The sequence below is a fragment of the Tiliqua scincoides genome, chromosome 7, assembly GCF_035046505.1.
Source record: "Tiliqua scincoides isolate rTilSci1 chromosome 7, rTilSci1.hap2, whole genome shotgun sequence".
In the NCBI taxonomy this organism is placed as follows: Eukaryota; Metazoa; Chordata; class Lepidosauria; order Squamata; family Scincidae; genus Tiliqua; species Tiliqua scincoides.
Window position 1 is genome coordinate 62,887,180 of NC_089827.1, and position 18,375 is coordinate 62,905,554.

General features: G+C 46.6%; 1 protein-coding gene across 14 annotated transcripts in view; it reads left to right on the forward strand.

The window, feature by feature from the left end:
- ANKS1B (ankyrin repeat and sterile alpha motif domain containing 1B) overlaps positions 1-18,375 on the forward strand; it is a 406,398-nt gene that overhangs the window by 306,703 nt on the left and 81,320 nt on the right. Inside the window, exon 1 of one of the 14 annotated variants that reach the window (XM_066634634.1) lies at positions 7,218-7,309. The exons of the other annotated variants lie outside the window; for them this stretch is intronic. The gene's annotated coding sequence lies outside the window, so the exon portion shown is untranslated. Of the gene's footprint in view, positions 1-7,217; positions 7,310-18,375 lie in introns of those variants that run through there. 14 annotated transcript variants of the gene reach the window in all.

The window sequence follows — 18,375 nt, forward strand, 5'->3', positions numbered from 1 at the left end:
TTCTGGCACAGAAGTGGCCACAAGTCCTGAAAAGAGAGGAAGTAGGAGAGGGACGAAAGCAAAGAGCTGAGTAGGGATAAGGTGGTCAGGAGGAAAGTATGTGGCTGGATTAAAGGAGAAGAGCAGCTTGGTTTGTCACAGGAAGGAGCAACAGAAAGAGCAAAACCTAAACTGAAGGGAGCAGAGGCAGGAAGAAAAAGTTTAGTGCTAGAGACTTTCAGCAATGCAAGTATAGGAAAGAAGAAAATACACAACAGGCTCTTGTGGGCAGAGGAAGGGGGAGAGAGGAAAGAATGGAGAAATGTGGATGTTATCAGAATGTAGCAAAATTCTTGCATTTTATCTGGACTAATAATATGCTTACCTTTTAATACACAAAGCGATCATTAAGAGAAAAGATCAACTTGGAGAGCCCAGTGCTGGCCCTTGTACTCATTTCCATACAAGCAAAATTACCAGGCAATTAACTCTCTTGCTACATTTTCCTTATTAGAGATGTTGTTATTGCTAAATGGAATGCATTGACTAAAGTAAATAATCCTGTGGGATTCTTGTAGCTGTTTTAATTCTTGAATTTTACATTTATTTTAGAGATAAGTGTAAGATTTATTGTAAGAGATAAATTTCTTTATTTATTTTAAGAGATAAATTTGTTTATTTTAGAAATGAATGCAAAGATTTATTTTAAGCATTGATGTAAAACAAAGTGGTGGCTTGACTGGAGGAAAAGAAACGGTGCTGTTGGAGAAAGCAAATGGATTTTTGCTTCTTCCCTTGGTCTGTAGGTGCCTCTAGCTGGCCATTATTCCACAGCTTCCCTTTCACCACTGGAACCTCTTCTTTTGGGGGGAATTTGTATCAGTGCCTGCATGCAATGCAACACTGCCTCCTTGCAATTCCAGGAGACTTTCCAGGGCAGACACCATCAGTGGTGCCCACTGGGAAAACTAACTAGGCAACCACAGAGGGGTGAGATTCCTCCTTCACCACAGCCATGGTAGCTGCGGGCAGTCAAGTGAAAGAGGACTTGAACAGCCCAATCGTACGCATGTCTACTCAGAAGTAAGTCCCACTGGTGTCAATGGGGCTTGCTCCCAGGAAAGTGTGGATAGGATTGGGGTGTAATACATCTGCTGATGTCATCGCCTGCTCCCCATGACATCTCTGTAAGTCTCCTGCAGATGGATTGTGGGGCAGTGAGAAGCAACACAGCAACAGCAGTTCATCCTCTGCTTTCCCTGGTGCATGTTTCAGTGTCCAGGTGCCCTATCCTTAATGTGTCAGTTAGGCTTGCCAGGAGGTAGCAGGAAGGCGTGCAGCAGTAGCAGCAGACCATCCTCTTTTCTTGCAGCACTTTTTAGCTTTTCCCAAGTGCCTTAGCCCCCACTGCCTTGTGGGATGAAACATTTAGGATTTTTAAGTGATAGCAGCAGCAAAAAAAGAGGATGATCACTGATGTCCCCATTCCCCTGACATAATCCAGCGAATCTCCCTGTCAGCTTACAGGGCAGCCCGGAGAGCAGTGGCAGCAGTGCACCCACGGTGCTTGGGAGCACAGGCCCCAGCACATATCCTGCAAGGCCTTCTTGCTGGTACTGTCCCTGCCCCTCCCCCATTATTTTCAGCACATCACATAAGCTTTATTGGAAGGTGCATCCGGCTACGAAGCAAATTCAGTATTCATTAATTGAAAATTCCAATCCAGAGGTATACATCCATAGAAATTGGTGAAGATTCTTTGGGGCCAGCAAGGATCTGAAAATGAAACATCGTTCTATGTGAGAAGGAAGTTAGTGCAAATACAGCCTGTATTTCCCTGACATGCAGGATCTGAATTGATGAATTCATCACTTACCCATTACTGCACTTTAGGGGTCGTGGTATGAAGAATACTAACCAACTTGCTCTTTTGTGAGGACTTGCCTGAACATAGATAAAATAAATTCACACATTAAAGATAACGGTGAGAAAGCAATTACCAAACTTTACATTTAGAGGGAAGTGAAGTAGGAGAGCATCACTGCATTCATTTTAATGGAGGATAAAACACTGATAGCCCAATCCTATACTAATTTACTCAGAAGTACATCCTGGTGTGTTTGATGGGCTTTACTCTCAGGAAAATAAGTATAAGGTTGCAGCCTCGCAAACATAAGGTGTCCCAAGGCTGGAGGATTCTTTGTGTCATCTGCTGACAATCACATGCGGAGATGGCACTGCTGAGACGGCACCCCATAATCTATTACCCTGTTTTTCTATTTGCCCTGCTACTTCACTATATTATTTTAAACATTTAGATTTTCCTTTTTAATATAAAAAGTCTAACTTTCAAAAGGAAAAAAAAATCATTAAAATACAATAAACAAATTACCCAGGGTCAGAAAAGTTTTTCCCAAACTTTATGGTGGTTTGATATGAATTTGGGGTGCCAATTCAAAAAATGGCATCCGTTTTGCCCTATCACGTCTAGTTTTGGATACATGGCATAGCCTCTTTAGTGAATGGTTCAAGCAGCTTCCTCATGAGGAAGCCTACACCATGGCTTCCTCATGAGAAAGCTGCTTGAACCATTCACTAAAGAGGCTATGCCGTGTCTCCAAAATTAGATGTGATAGGGTAAAACGGATGCCAGTTTTTGAATCGGCACCCCAAATATACCCAGGAATTGATGTAATGTTTAAGGAAGCAAAATGTGTGTTGGCCTGTGTTATCAACTCAAGATAACAAGCAATACAGAATTAAAATAAAACTCTAAAGTGACATTAAAAACAACTTCACTATTCATTAAAAGGCTGGGCAAATAAAACGTGTCTGAAACAGTACAGAGTAGGTGCCAGGTGGAATGCCTCTGAGGATGGGGTTTTACAACTGGGTCATGACCTTCCTCTGGTCACCACCCACCAGAAAAACTCATCAAAAGAGCTTGTGAAGAAGAGGTTTAATGACCAGGTATGACAAGCTTTTTGCAAGGGTACAAAAAGGGGTTTCAAAAGGCCTGACAAAACTCTCACTAGCTGTGGTGACCTTCATGAATCACATGCCTCTGAAGTCTATGTCCTTTGAAACTCTTTCCTGTGTCTCAGCAGTTAGTCATACTGAAACAAAGGGTTCTGAAATGTGGACAGATCTTTTGCATTAAATCACTCATCATTTACACCTCTTGCAGATTGACTCCTGCCTTTCTCCTTCATTATTGGGTGACAGTCCTCTTTTTTTCCAAGTTCAACCGGAGGCCAAAATCCAGATTAAGGGCCCAATCCTATCCAACTTCCCAGCACTGATGCAACTGTGCCAGTGGGGCATGGGCTGCATCCTACATTGGGGGGAAGAGTCATGGTGGCCTTCTCAAGGTAAAGGAACATTTGTTCCCTCACCTCAGGGCTGCGTTGCGGCTGCATCTGTGCTGGAAAGTTGGATAGGATTGGGCCCCCAGGTCATTCCACAAAATGTTTTACCTCGTCAAAGAGGTACAAATCATAGAAATGCAGCACATTAGAGGAGGGATGGAGCGGTTTAAATCTGCTACAATTCACTATGATAAGGGGAGAGGCAACAAAGCATGATTATGAGCCCAATCCTATGCATATCTACTCAGAAGTGAGTCCCATTATAGTCAAAGGGGCTTATTCCCATGTAAGTGTGGATTGCAGCCATAACAGTTATAACATGGATGATGGGTAAAGCATTTACCCATATAAGTGTTGTGCATGTTCCTGGTCACATTTAAATGCACTTAACACATCAGTTGGCCCATTTGTGTGTAATGATTACAGCTACTGCTGGCCAGGCAAGTACTATTTGGAAATGGAGCAGATGCATGTAAACACAACAGGGTACACTGGAATTCTTACACAGCCAATCTGTGAGCTGCATCATACCTCTTTGGGATAATAGCTTATTGGGTAACTTGTCCACTACTGTGGCAAAAACAGTTGTTTGTAGACTGTGGTCTGAGGACTTGACACCTCTTCGCTGCCCCTTTGAAATCCAGACAAGCATGGATATGATCATACTGTATTTAGAAAACTGATAACAGGGGGTAACAATATTATTTGTTTTTTCCTATATGGTCTCCTAATTTCAAGGTGCCCTTCACATACACATAGGAGCTGCTTGTCTGTGACAATACCCAGGGTCACCACTAGCCTATATGGCACCTTTGTGCCAATGAGAAGAAGGCACCTTTGTGTGAATTAGAAAAGGCACCCCATTCTGTGTTTCACTTGCTGCTGGAAGTGGTGTTCTGCCAGCAACCTCCTCCCGCCTGTGTGGTGAATAACGTCTCTTAGACGTGGCACTCGTGTGCAATGCACAACTGTACACAGTGTCCCTGATGGTACCCTACACAGCTGTAGTCTGAGCCATTCATTTATTTAGAAGATTTATATTCCACCTTTCCCCAGGCTAAGAGTCTGGCACTCAAGGCAGTTTACAAGAACATTAAAAACATAATAAAATTATAATAAAGCATTCACAAAAACAATATAATTCAGTGTGGCCAAAAACAGGACATTAAAATAACAAATAGCAGGTAACAGGTCAGATAAAAAGATCAGTAGGTTCCCCAATTTCCTCAGCTGTCAAAAAACTTCCCCCCCCATCCTACCCACCACCAAAAGCTATTTGAAATTAAAAAAAAAATAAAAAATAAAGTTTTCAAACCCTCTTGGAAAGTTTCCATGGAGGGGGCTAATTATAATTCACCTGGGAGGGAATTCCATATTTGGGGAGCCACCACCAAGAAGGCTCTTCCTCTTACTGCTGCCCCCATGCTTCAGTCAATGGGGGCAGACCAAGAAGGGTCCCCACCAAGGAGCTTGGGGGACAAGCTGGTCTATATGGGGAAAAACGGTTCTTCAGATACCCTGGTCCCAAACTGTTAAGGACTTAAAAGGTTAAAACCAGCATCTTGAATTGGGCCTGGAAACAAACAGGCAGCCAACATAGCCACCAGAGCAACAGTTCTAAAGAGTCAAATCATCATGACTCTCATGAATATGTCAGGCGGCCATATTCTGCACCAGTTGCATTTTTGGGGGTGTCTTCAAGAGCAGCCCCATGTAAAGCATGTCGCAGTTAACTGTAATGTCACCAGGGCATGGACCTGACTGATCAGGTCAGAACGGCACAGGTACAGTCACAACAGGCGCACCAGGTGAAGCTGGGAAAAGGCCTCCCTGGTGACAGCAGCCATTTGTCAATCCAAGAGTGGCTGCTCATTCAAGAGGACACCCAAACTGTGAATCTGTTCCTGCAGAGGGAGTGGAACTCCATTCCAAAAAGGCTGATGATCCAACACCTGCATCAAAGCTTTCCAAACCAAGAGGACCTTTGTCTTGTCTGGATTTAGTTTCAACTTGTTAGCCCTCATCAAACTCCAGGCAATGCTCCAAGATCTCAACCGCCACCCTTGATGGAGGGGAGAGAGCGCTGGCTGTCATCCACATATTGGTGACAGCCAACTCCAAATCCCGGGGTGACCTCTCCCAGCAGTTTCATGTAGATATTAAACAGCATGTGGATAAGATAGAGCCCTGCGGCACACCACAGGTCACAGACCAGCATGCTAACAAGTATCCCCCAACACCAGTATCTGGGACCTGTTGGCCAAGAAGAACCACTGCAAAGCAGTGCCTCCAATCCCCAAATCAGCCAACTATTTCAGAAGGACACCATGGTTGATGGTGTGGAACACCAGTGAGAGGTCCAGAAGAACCAACAGGGATGCACTCCCCTGTCCAGTCCCTGGCACAGGTCATCAAGTATGGCACAGGCGACCAAGGCTATCTCCATCCCAAAGCCTAGCCTGAAGCCAGATTGACAGCGATCTAGATAATCAGTTTCATCAGTTTTATCTAGGACCCTCTTGAGTTTGGCCACCATCATCTGTTCAACCACTTTGCCTAGAAAGGGTAGATTTTACTCAAGCCAAAAGTTATCAAGCGCCATAGGGTCAAGGGTTATTTTTTTTTTAGGAGGGGCACACAGCTAGGTGGCACAGGCAAAAACCCCTTGCTCAGTGATGCATTCACTATCTCCCCCACCCAGGGTCCAATCCTATCCAGTTTTCCAGTGCTGGTGCAGCTGTGCTAATGAGGCGTGTGCTGCATGCTTTGGTGGGAAGGCAGCCACAGAGGCATCTCAAGATAAGGAAATGTTTGTTCCCTTACCTCGGGGGCTGCATTGCGGCTGCACTGGTGCTGGAAAGTTGGATAGTTGGATTTGGCCCCCATGTGGTTAATCCCCTCCCCTGATGCTTTAATAAGCATGCTGGGCAAGGATCCAGCAGGCATGTTGATGGCCTTGCATGCCAAAAACATTGTCTTTGTGGACTTTGTCCACATCCTCAAGCTGTGCAAGTTGAAAGGAATCCAGAATGATGGAACCCAGATGCCCCAGAGACATCAGTCCTCCCTGCCAAAGCGGAGTCCAAGTCACAGCGGATTTGACTGATTGTATCTGCAAAGAACTTCTCAAATTCACCACAGCAGGCTGACAGCATCTCCATCTGGAACTGGACCAAGCTGGATCCACGCCATTTCTGCCAGAGCTGGACCAGGTGAGCTCCGCACAGCGTGGAAAAGCCTTGCTGGACATCACTCAGCAGAAGCAAAGCTGGCAGAGAGAAAAGCCTTCTTCGCTTCCACCAACACCAAGCAGTAGGCCCTCCAATGGACTTTAGCCCATGTGCAGTCCGTGGGGAGCCTTCGCTCCCAATGCCTGTCCCACCTCAGCACCAGATCTTGGGGCTGCGCTGCTGAGAGCTGCTTGCCCCGCCAGCTTGCGGGGCACACACTGGAGGCAGCGCCTGACGCTGAAGGGGCACCTTTGGAGCCACTTTCATTGCGCGCAGGTGTGCTGCTTGCTGCAAGCCTATGCGCGCCTTCCTGGCAGTGCAGGCCACGGGGCTTCCTTCTGAGCAGACAGGCGCAGGAGTCCCTGCCCCGTTCACCTCTCTGCCCTTGACGGCTGGGCTGGGAGGAGCAGGTGGCGCTGCAGGCTGAGCCTGGGCGGCCAGGAGGGGCTCTGGCTGCAGCCCCGACCCCTCGAAGGGCCTGGGCTCGGGCTCCCGGAGCAGGCGCGGCGCCTGCGCCCGCGCGAGGGAGGGGCGCCTGCGGTGGGCGCGGGGCGGGCGGCACGTGGGCGCCGTCGAGCAGCGCGGCTCGGCTCGGCTGCTGGGCGGGCGGAGGAGACGCGGCGATATCCATAGTAACGGGATGCGCGGGGAGGAGGCGCAGCGGCAGCTCGGCAGCCCGCCCGCAGCCAGCGCGGCTCGCGCCCGGACTCTGCGCTCGCACGGGGGAAGCCGGTGAGTGGCCCGACGGCCTTCCGCGGCGGGACGGGGCCGAGCCGAGCGGACGGCTCCCGCCCAGCAGCGGCGCGGGGGAGGGGTGGCCGGCGGGGGAGGGGCGCGCGCTGCTCGGCTGGCAGGCAGGCAGGCAGGCTGGGGAGGGGGCGCTCGGCGTGCCGCGCTCCCTTCCGCTGGCGCCCCCAGGAAGGAGGATGCGGCCGGGAGCGGGTGAGCGCCGCAGCACCTCCATCTCCCGCAGCAGCCCCGCGCCGAGGTGAGATGGCGGGGGAGGCGGGGGCTCCGCTGGGACCAGCCTCGCCGAGGCTCCTTCCCCCCCCCCCCGGGGCCTGCAGGGTGGCCGGGCTGACGGCGGGCGGGCCGGGCAGCGTCTCTGCCTCCCGGTCTCCGGGAATGTCGCCCGCGCCTAAAAATAGCCCCTTCGCGGAGGCGGTGCGGAGAGCGAGCGGGGAACGCGCGCCGCCCGCTTGCCCGCCCTGCGGTTCTGGGGAGGCTGCTGCTGCGCCGCCAGCTCCCTCCTTCCCGGAGAGCTCCGTCCAGCGCGCCTCGGCCCGCACAGGCTCCGGGCCGGAGCAGCCTGGCTCTTCCCACCAGGGCCGGGCTGCGCTGTCGCGCTTCGCTGCTGGTCCTGGCCGCGCTTTCCTGGGAGCCAGTCCCGCCGACTGGAACGGGGCTGGCTGCGGAGTGGACCTGCCTCTGCCAGCGCTGCGCGCACCTGCGCCGGGCAGGAAAGAGCCTCTCCCTGCGCTCGCCTTCTGGCTCTTGGAGACGCGGAAGCCGCGTGCCAGGCCGGCTCTGCGCAGGGCCCGTCCGGGCGCCACACTCGCCCGCACCAGCACGTGTGCAGCCGCAGGCCCCGTCAGGGTCAGTGGGCGCGGAGGCTCAAGGTGCTGCTCGGATGCGGCTGCATCGGGCCTTCAGTGGCACCGCTTGCGAAGTGTGGGCAGCGGCGCAGCGGCGGGGTGCAGAGCGCCAAGTCCTTGTGCGAGCAGCCCCTCCCCTCCCGCCAGGCAGGGGGAGTCGAGGGGAATCCTTCTGTTTTGCCCCCCACCCGATTGGCTCTGGAGGGGGGGAGGGGGCGGCTGCACAGCACATTCAGGCCCCTGCAAAACTTCGGCTTTGCATCCCCAGCTGCGCCACTGAGTGTGGGGCAAGTGCCCGGTGCTCCCACCAGATACTTTCTGTCCCCACACATCAATTATCCCTGTATGTTTAAGAAAGCATGTCATGTATGGAGTCACCTCAAGTCTTTATTCAGAACAGGTGTGTCTTTGAGAGCTGCAGTGCAGGGATCATGAATGTTGCCGTCTGACTTGTGAAACAAATTGTCACTGTAGCACATGTCAGGGGGCGGGGGGGGGGAGTGGCTGGTTTCAGAAGGTTGGTGGCAACGCCTGTTTGCATGATTTTCAAGAGATGTTGTGGAGCACTGTGGAGAGCAGACAAACATTGAAACCTGAGCATGCGGCATTGGCAACATGACTGTCACAATATGCCTTTGTCCCTTTGGAAGCTTTTCTAGTTCTGTTTGTCAAGGAGCTGTTAACTAATCTTAAAGTAATCCCTTGGCACAATAGGCTGCAGGTATTATGGCTGTATGTTCATCATTCTTGTCCTAAAACTGTTTTGTGCAGGTCTGCTGAAAGTACAGTCAGTGGAATGAAACCTTGTCACAACAGAGTGGTTTTCTCCCTCTATCTCAATATAAGTCCAAGGTGTTTTTTTTTAAAAAAAGCCAATAGGCTTTTTAGCAGGAGTCCTTGATCCTGTAATGTTTAATTATTACCCAGTTGTAAAACTGCATTCTAATGGCAACATAAAAATTTAAATGAAGCTATAAAATGGAGACTTGGTTATTTTAGCTGATGGTATTTGGTGAAGCCATTTCATACATTGTCATGGAGAAATCTGGCCTTTTCCCTTTGATAAATGTAATGCACACAGGCTGAAGTCTTGCAGGCAGATGTTTAGTGTGTCACATTTGAGTAGCCTTTTTAAGTGTTGCTTCTTGCTTGAATAATGAAAAGCATGGGTAAGTTGTTGCTGAATGAGATTCTGGGGTAATTAATGCAAATAAAATGTGTGACTCGGTTTGATCAGTATAAAAGAAGAGCTTGTACTTTTGCCATTTAAAAAGGCCAGCTTAGTCACAAAAAAAATCTTTTAAAATGAACTGTTATATTGGTTAATCCTTTTCATAAGCATTAGGTTTCAAAAGGCACTTAGGAACAACACATTAAAATATAAATCCAGAGTTGTAATTTAAATTATTCCCCAAAACTGGTATTGTCAAAAAACAAACACAAATCTAAAGAATAAAGGAATCAGAAAAGAAAGTGATGGAAATCTATTAAGAAAAAAAAAGGTCTGGAGCTTAAACCAGGGAGAGTTGGGCACAATATTGGATCAGCACAGTATCTTCAGAAATGAATAGCATTTCTACTGGTATAGAGATATCTGAACTTGTTCTCTGAGATTACAGCTCCCAACAAATGCATCATTCAGGAAGCCCCATTGACTGGGCTTGTGTTGGCATAGTACTTTGATGGTGGAATCAGAACCAAAATTCCTCGGGACAGGAACTCTGCATCTGAAGACTTCTCAAAATCTGAAGATAACTCAACCAGTCTTTAAAGTGAAAACTGTTAATCATGTAATGTTTAAGCTTATTATAGTCAAACAGTAAAAATAGAATACATCAAAAAGCAATGCCATGTAGCTAGAACTAAGTTGTCTGAATGAAGTTTTTTGGCAGTCTGAAGTTGACAACTTTGCTGGAGAATTGGATAGAAAATGTTATATGTAGTCCACAGATTAAAAAAAAAAAAATCCTCATATTGGTTCTGAAAACTATATAGACCAAACAGTCTATGTTTGCATAGGACAAAAATATGAATAGATCCTTACAGGATCAAAACAGTACAGTTCTTTGAAGAAACAATTATTTTCTTCCTGTTTAGAACGTTTAATGCCCCAATGTTATCCTCCCCCCCCATGTAGTGGCACCAAAAAGGCAACTATTGATGCAACCTATGATGGGAGGGCAGTTGCAGTGGTCTCCACTAGATAAGAGAAAAATTGTTCCCTCACCCAGGGGTAAGCCTCCAGGGGGTTCTACTCAGTCTGGGAAGGGGAATAAGATTTGGTGGATGCCACTGCTGCCAAACCCACCGTGGACCCAACCTGCCCATCCCCTACCCCCTCATTGCCCTATTTTGCCCCCTCCCCACCACTCTTCCACCCTCCCCCACCCCCTCCCCTGCTGACTTACCTGATCCAGCAAGCAAAGGGAGACATGATGACATAAGCAGGAAGGTGCAGGCCTTCCTGCTGGCGCTTCCAGCAGTATGCTATGTGGCACACTGTCAGAGTGCCTATTACAACTGGCGTTGACTGCTTCGTGCCAGTCAGTGCAAGTGAAGCTCCAGGACTGTTGTGGCAATGAAAGTGTAGGATTGGGCCCTAAAAATATCAAAAGATAGTAGATAAAAGTGTATTTTTAAAAGATTTCCTGTTATAGTTTCTGTGACTAAATACTCAATTAAACTTGCAGGTGAGTCCACACCACTCCTTGATCTTCACCTTCGTTCTCTTTCCTATGTACCTGCATTGCTGTTCTGGTCATTGCCTCTGTAGCCACTGAGGGTACCAAAATGCTTCCCAAATAGTTGTAGTACTGTAACATTAATGACGGATCTTTCTCAGTTTCTTCTAATATGGGAAACTTTAGGCATGGGCAGCCCAATCCTGAGCTTTCCTGGTGCACACTGGAGCAGCAGTGTCAAAGTGGTTACCGCAGTATCCAGTGGACACTGGGAAGCAGCAGAAGGTCTCCTCAGGGGAAATGCCATGCCCCACAACGGGGCTTCTCAAGTCTGTGTTGGCTGTTTTGCTGCCACAGACTTGAGAGACTCCATGTTTGGCCTCCATGTCAGGCAGAGCTCTGCCTATCCTACCCCACTCCAATTCCTCCCCTTATCCTGCCCTCATTCCACTCTCTCCCTGCCCCCCAGAGGCGGCACTGTCGCCCAGTGGTTGCAGTCACCCCCGGTGGTGGCGCATCCTCTTCCTGCTGGTGCTGGGCCCTACAACTGACTGGCATGGGCCCAGCAGCGGCCTCATAATTCATGGGGTGGAAGGGTTACCTTATCCCCCTTCCTCCTCCTCCTCCTAATTCCTTCCCTGAGCTTGGAGTGGTCTCAGCCGTTGTGGAGCTGATACTGAGCAGCCCTGAGGTAGTCTGTCTAGAAACTTCCTAGGCTTGGGCAGTCCCCTTCCTGGACTATCTCTTCCCCCTCCCCCCCCCGCTTTACCTCACACTTCCCTGTGGTTAAAGGCAGTGCTGCTTTAGGGTGAAGAGGACTTCTTCCAAGGAGCAGCCAAAGAGGACTTTTCAACCTTCTTGCACCTCTATGACATACTCCCTCTTCTGTTGCATCTACCACCACTGCTATCTTCTGGTGGTGTGAACCATTCGCTGATACTTGACCTGTCCTTGTGAGGATACACAGGAGGCTGAGGGTTGTCCCCAACCTTGGGAGACAACGGGAGGACGGCATGTGAAATTGTACTTTGTCAGTGTGGCACCAGTTGCTGCTGCAAGACCAGAATTTGGATGGGGCATCTGGAGACCTGAGAGCAGTTGAGAAAGTCCGGAAGCAGACATATTATAAGGTGAATTAAGAGGATTAGGGCCCAATCCTATCCAGTTTTCAAGGGCTAGTGCAGTGCTGCCAATGGGGCGTGCGCTGCATCCTTTGGTGGCATGGCAGTCACAGAGGCCTCCTCAAGGTAAGGGAACAAATGTTCCTATTGCAGCTGCACTGGTGCTGGAAAGATGGATAGGATTGGGTCCCAAATCTACTCAATTATAATTGAGTTTCTGCTGGCCCATCCATGAAGCCAAATGACAGCCCAATCCTGAGCTGCCCAGTGTGCGGGGCTGCCACGGCATCCAAAATGCAACCAGGCAGCCCAAGGCGGCTCCTTGGGGGAAGGGGACTTTCATCCTCTTCTCCCAGGTAAGGGAAGCAGCCCGCAATGGGGCTACTCCATTCTATGGCAGCTCTGGAGCTGCCACAGAATCGGAGAGTCCCTTGTCGGACCTTGTGGTCCCACACAGGGCTCAGGATCCACTCCACTGGTCCCACCCCTCCCTCCCTGCTCCCTCCCCCCACCATGCCTTCTCCCGCCCTCCCCCACCCCAGAACACCTCCCCCCCCCACGCCGCTACTCACCTCTCTGCCACCAGGTGGTCCAGGCAACAATCGGATGGTGAAACATGGGCCCAGCGCCAGAGCTGACCCAGCTCAGAATCGCACTGGGCCAGGTCCAGCACTAGGCCTGTGGTAAGGGCTCACAAATGTGCCGTACAGCATGTTTGCAACAATGTATGCCAGCACACAGGGCTCTGGATCGGGCCCTGAAGCGGTTGCTTCAGGCTGCAGATTGCTGATGGTGCTCATCTCTGTCTGCCTTACTTGCCTTCACTGCTCCTCCTCCTCCTGCTCCTTAGATTGGAAAACAAAGAGAGGGACAGAGATAAGGAAACATAGAGGGAAGGAGAGTGTTGAGCTAGAACATTGGAGCGTGGGAAGAACAGAGGCTGGCATATCATTGTGTATGGAGGGGCAGCAGTTGGAATACAACCTCAGATTTCAGGAGGTCTTGGCCAGCCCTGGACAGGAGATGTAAAGCTTTGTCCTAATATTCAACTTTCCTCAGAGAGACCTTCAGCATTTTAGCTAGCAAAGACCCCAATTTATTCTTGTGGGCCTTTACCAGTCAAAATGGACATGGTCTAATTGGCAATTGATCAGCTGATCAAAAGCTGATCAAACACCTTCAGTGGTTGAAGATACTAATTAAAAACAATTTCTTGTTTCTACTTAACTATGGCATTATTTTTCCCCCAAATATATTATCTGCAGATTAGTAACAGAAGGAAATGCTTATCTAATACTCTGGATTAAAAAAAGTATTTTAGACTGATATTAACTTAAAGTTGCTATGCACAGTAGTTGCCCAGTTTTCTTTTAAATTGCAGATGTTCTATTCAATTAGTGGATTTTTTTGGTTGTTTCATATTTATCAAGTACAGTACATGTAACAAATCAAATAGAATATTGGACTGAACAGAGAATTCAAAATTGGGAAGGACCAAGAGGTGATCTAGCCTAGTTCACTGCCCAATAAAATTGGAATTAACTAAATTATAAGTTTACACAATGGCAAAGATGGGGTTTAAAAAAAAAAATCAAGTATTTTCAGTACCTTGAAAGGCAATAAACTTTGTTATTATATAACGTAAGTCTTTCTTTACCAGTTTAACTACATCCTTTAATCATTATCACTTTTTCCCTATACTATGGTGAATTATTGGTTGAATTTGCATCCTTTCAGTTAAGTATCTCCATTTCTAATCAAGTAACATTCACAGTAGTTTCATAAATAAAGAAATACAGAGCACATCTAAGCCTTTCACCAGTGATACAGTTGGACACACTACAGAATGGGGAGCTTAGCCCAGTCTGCCATTCTCTGGTTTGGTAACTTTCTTATTGTGACCTACTATTTTGCAAAGTGAGAGCTTGCTTTCCAAAATAGTTGTTCTGGATATGAAAGCTGTAGAATGCCAGCACCATAGTAGTTCGTGAACACAGTTCTTTAAAAAAAAAAAATCTTATCATTTCAATGATAAAATATGCACAACAGTTATCTCATTTCCATGTTGTTGCTCTCTGTTTCACATATAGTACCTGAAATTTCTGCCAAGTAATCAAGCTCCAATTCTCACTTCAACTGACCTCCGGGTGAATCAGAGAGCAGAGCCTTTCCACTCTGAACAGTTTCCTTTCTCAAGGGCAGACAGGCAAGTGCTGAGTTTCTCAAACTGCAGGCAGGCAGGGCAGAGATCCTTTCTAAGGCAACTAGGAAATTCCAGCCAAAGTTAATCTTTTATTCTCCTTCCTTCTGCTGCAGCCTGGTTCTGGTTCTGCTTGGCAAAAGCTTGCAAAGCAGGTCTGTTTTTTGAAACACCAGGATGGGTCCCTCCTTCCTAGGCTACAATTCAGTGCCATTACTTCAGAATAACACCCATGGAAAGCAGTGGGTCTACTTCTGAGTAAAAAGGGCTGCAAATATATGCAGCTGCATCTCTCTGCTGTGAATTGAATTCCACGCTCCCAGTTATGTGTTATATGCTGTATGTAGAGCTTCTGGCTTAACACACCAGACACCTTAAAGGTGGATTTGATTCATGGTTCAACCTTTTTCACTTGTATATCCCTTGGCAGCCCATTTCCATAAATTGTACCCTTCCTGTTAGCAAAATGTTTGTAAGACAAGCCCTCATCTCCTCCATATGAAAGCCCAGACTTCATGTATTCATCACATATTTTCTATTTTCATCTGTTTGAGGAACAGAAGACTCTACCTTTGCACTGTTTTGCACCAGAAGTGTGCTGAGAAATTCTGGGTGATTGATCACTTTCCATATTATGTTTCAACTTTTTTCTGCCATTGTTCCACTCTTTTTCAAGTACCCCTAAAGGTCCTGTTGAGTACATGAATACCAGGTTGGGAACCACTGGTATGTTGTTTACAGTGCACTTACTCTGACAGTGTTTACAAAAAGGTGGTGAAGACCAGAATTTAAAAAAGAATTAAAAAGTCATTTATAATTAATTCCATTGGATTTGAAAAGCAAATTTAGACTCAAAAATGGCATACCATCTTAGTGGTTTTTAATTCATTATATTAACTTCTTTCTAAGGATGCTTCCTGCCCTTAATCAGTTGACTACTACTGAAATACATGATCAATTCACGTAGCTAACCATGCATGGAAAGAATGGATTGAGTGTATCTGACTGAGCTGTGCTCATGAAAAGTGATTTGTGTAGTTGCTTCATCAGTAGCAAAATCTGAAATGTAGGCCACTATGTCATGGACTGGGCTTATGATGAAGTCACAGAGCCACTTGGCGTAAGCACAACTCTGAACAGATATTCTTGATCTACTTTCTCACCTTTGGGAGCGGTCCATTCTGAAGCTTGGAGTTGACTGCTGTCAATGTGTAGTTGACACCTTGACCAGCTGTATACAGTGGGCCCTCCTTAATAGTGGGCTCAGCATCCACAATTTCAGTATATCCACAGATATTGAGCCTCAGAGCACCTCCAGACGCAACTGGAAGTCATTTCCAGCTCATGCCAGTAACTTCTGGTCATGTAAGGAGATGTTTTGAGGTCTTCCAATTGCGGATTTAATTATCCATGGAATTTAGTATCCACAGGGGGTCCTGGGAGTGATATTCCACAGATACCGAGGGCCCACTGTATTTCTTTATCTAAAAAACTAGGAGCAACTGTTAATATTCTGGATCAGTGTCTAGAAGCCATAGGCTGCAAGCCTAACCACATTTTCCTGAAAGTAAGCCCCAATGAACAAAATAGAACTTACTTCTGAGTAGACCTGGTTAGGACTGTGCCCACAGTCTGCTGGATGAGGGTTAACAACTTTTATCAGAATCCAGCAACATGGAACTGGTACTGATTGGGAGATTGGAGGATCTGGGAGTATGCAATGAATAGTATACATGTTGCTCCATCAGAGCAGGTGCAAAAGGCTTCAGCCCTGTTCCAGGTAGTATTGGCAGATCAAACCATAGTATCAACTCAACTGGTTTCTAAGTCAAATTTCAGGTGCTGGTTTTCACCTTCCAAGTCCTTGCATGGCCTGGCATATCTTAAAGAATGGCTTTCCCCAAATGATGTGAACTGCCATGATGAGTGATTGTGAAATCCAGGATACCATGTTTCCCAGAGTGTACTGTTGGCATGTTGGCATGTTTCCCAGAGTGTACTGTTTCCAATGGAAGCATAGTACAGCCAGCAATATTTGTCCGGCTTTGGGAATATGACTTTTTGAGCATTCTCCAGCAAATAACTCACCAGCTAGTTCTAGCACAAATCCATTAACAGATCGAAGGGTTCCTTTGCTTGGAGAATCTAGGATTACTACCAGTGTGGAGGAAAAAGAAAAACTAGGGGAAGCATTATTGAAGTGCTTCATTCATACACTGCTTTCATGTTTCATATTGCTGCCCTCCATTGTGCTGTCTAGGTTAACTTTAGATTACTAATGGCAACTGCTATAAGGATAATCAAATCTTTGGCTCTTTTTCTTAGATTGCAAATCAATGAGGCAGTTTACATAAGCTCTTCAGTGATATTTGAATTTGTAGAATAATGCTACTGTACTCAGTATAAGTGAGAGCTCAGATAATATGTTATATAAAACTGAATCACTGCAGACACTCGCCTATAAGTCAACCCCACAGATTAAGTCGAGGGCAAGTTTTGCGCCAACAATCATGGAATTTTCTATGACCCTTGGATAAGTCGGGGGTTAAACTTAGGGGGGGTGTCTGACTATAGTTTTGTCTGATTTTACCAGAGGCCAGATCCTGAAAAATAACCTACCACTAATTGTTACCTAAGAACTATAGTCTCTAATTTATTAAAAACACAGTAAAAGATCGTAAGATACATTTTTTCTTTACAAACTCTGTGACCCAAAAGTATTTCTTTCTGGTCCAATGAATTCATATTTTTAAGTCACCTATTTTATGTAAAATTTAATTTTTTTATAAAGTCGTATTAGGTTTCAGCTTGTTATGAAAAATCAATGGAATCCAAAAGTACCTGCTAAGTACTCATCATGTACATGTTCTCATCAGAGAAGTGCATGCCATTGGCTAGTAAGTTTACAGAATTCCCTTTGCTCCATATTTACATTCTCCATCTGACTGCTTTTGCCTGTTCAGATATTGCTAAGGGAAATTAAAAAGAACATTCCCTATTTGCTGCCTATATATTATTTAAAATGCCTGAATGATACTCATGTTTCTCTTTTGTGGCAATTCCAGCATTTTTGCTGATGTTCTGTTTTTTAAAGATCTTCCAATTTCAAGTGTTTCTTGACACCTATTCTGATGTGGTCAAAACCTGTTATATTCAATTACAGCGTACTTGCTAAAAACACACAGTCATCAAATGATTTTCCTCCCTAACACGTGCAGAGAGTCTTTACTCCCCAGATTCACTGGAGCCAAGAGCGTCTATCAAAAAAATGCATTTTATGTATTGATTTGGGAATTTTTGATCCCACTTTTCCAATCCCAAAGGGGCCCTCAAGGCAAATCACATCATATTGAAAACAACAATACAATAAATCAATGAAATAATTAAAAATGCAATATCTAAAAACTAAATGACAACTAAAATAATAAAGGAACTGAGAGCATGGAAAAAATAATTACAAAGGCTTAACTGAACTGAAATGCCTGCCTGAACAAACATATCCAGATGGCAGAGGGGTCCTTAAGGGGCAGCAAGAGGAAGGAGTGCCATAATCTTGGGTCTGCATCCAAGAAGCTGTCATGTGCTCCTTCCTCCCCTTCACTCCACCCCATTGACTTCAGAAGGAAGTGGAACACAGTTCAGGGCTCTAATGTCTAATGTTGTAGTGCAGGGGTGCCCAAACCCCAGCCCTGGGGCCACTTGCAACCCTCAATGCCTCTCAGTGTGGCCCTCGGGAAGCCCCCAGTCTCCAATGAGCCTCTGGCCCTCTGGAGATTTGTTGAAGCACACACTGGCCCGACACAACTGCTCTCAGCACGAGGGCGACTGTTTGACCTCTTGTGTGAGCTATAGAATGAGGGCTCCCTCCACTGCTTGTTGTTTCACATCTGTGATGCAGTAGTGGCAGCAAAGGAAAGGCCAGCCTTGCTTTGTGCAAGGCCTTTTATAGGCCTTGAGCTATTGTAAGACCTTCTTTCATTCATATAAGTTCATCTTTAATATATTCATTTATGTAAATTTGTTCAAATTTTAAATGTAAATTAATTCTTCCCCCCCTGCCCCCGACATAGTGTCAGAGAGATAATGCAGCCCTCCTGCCAAAAACTTTGGACACCCCTGCTGTAGTGGATGGACAAACTCATGTGAGGAAGATGGCCCTTTATTTGTAGTGAAGTGACCAAGTAATGGATTTTTCTGCAAG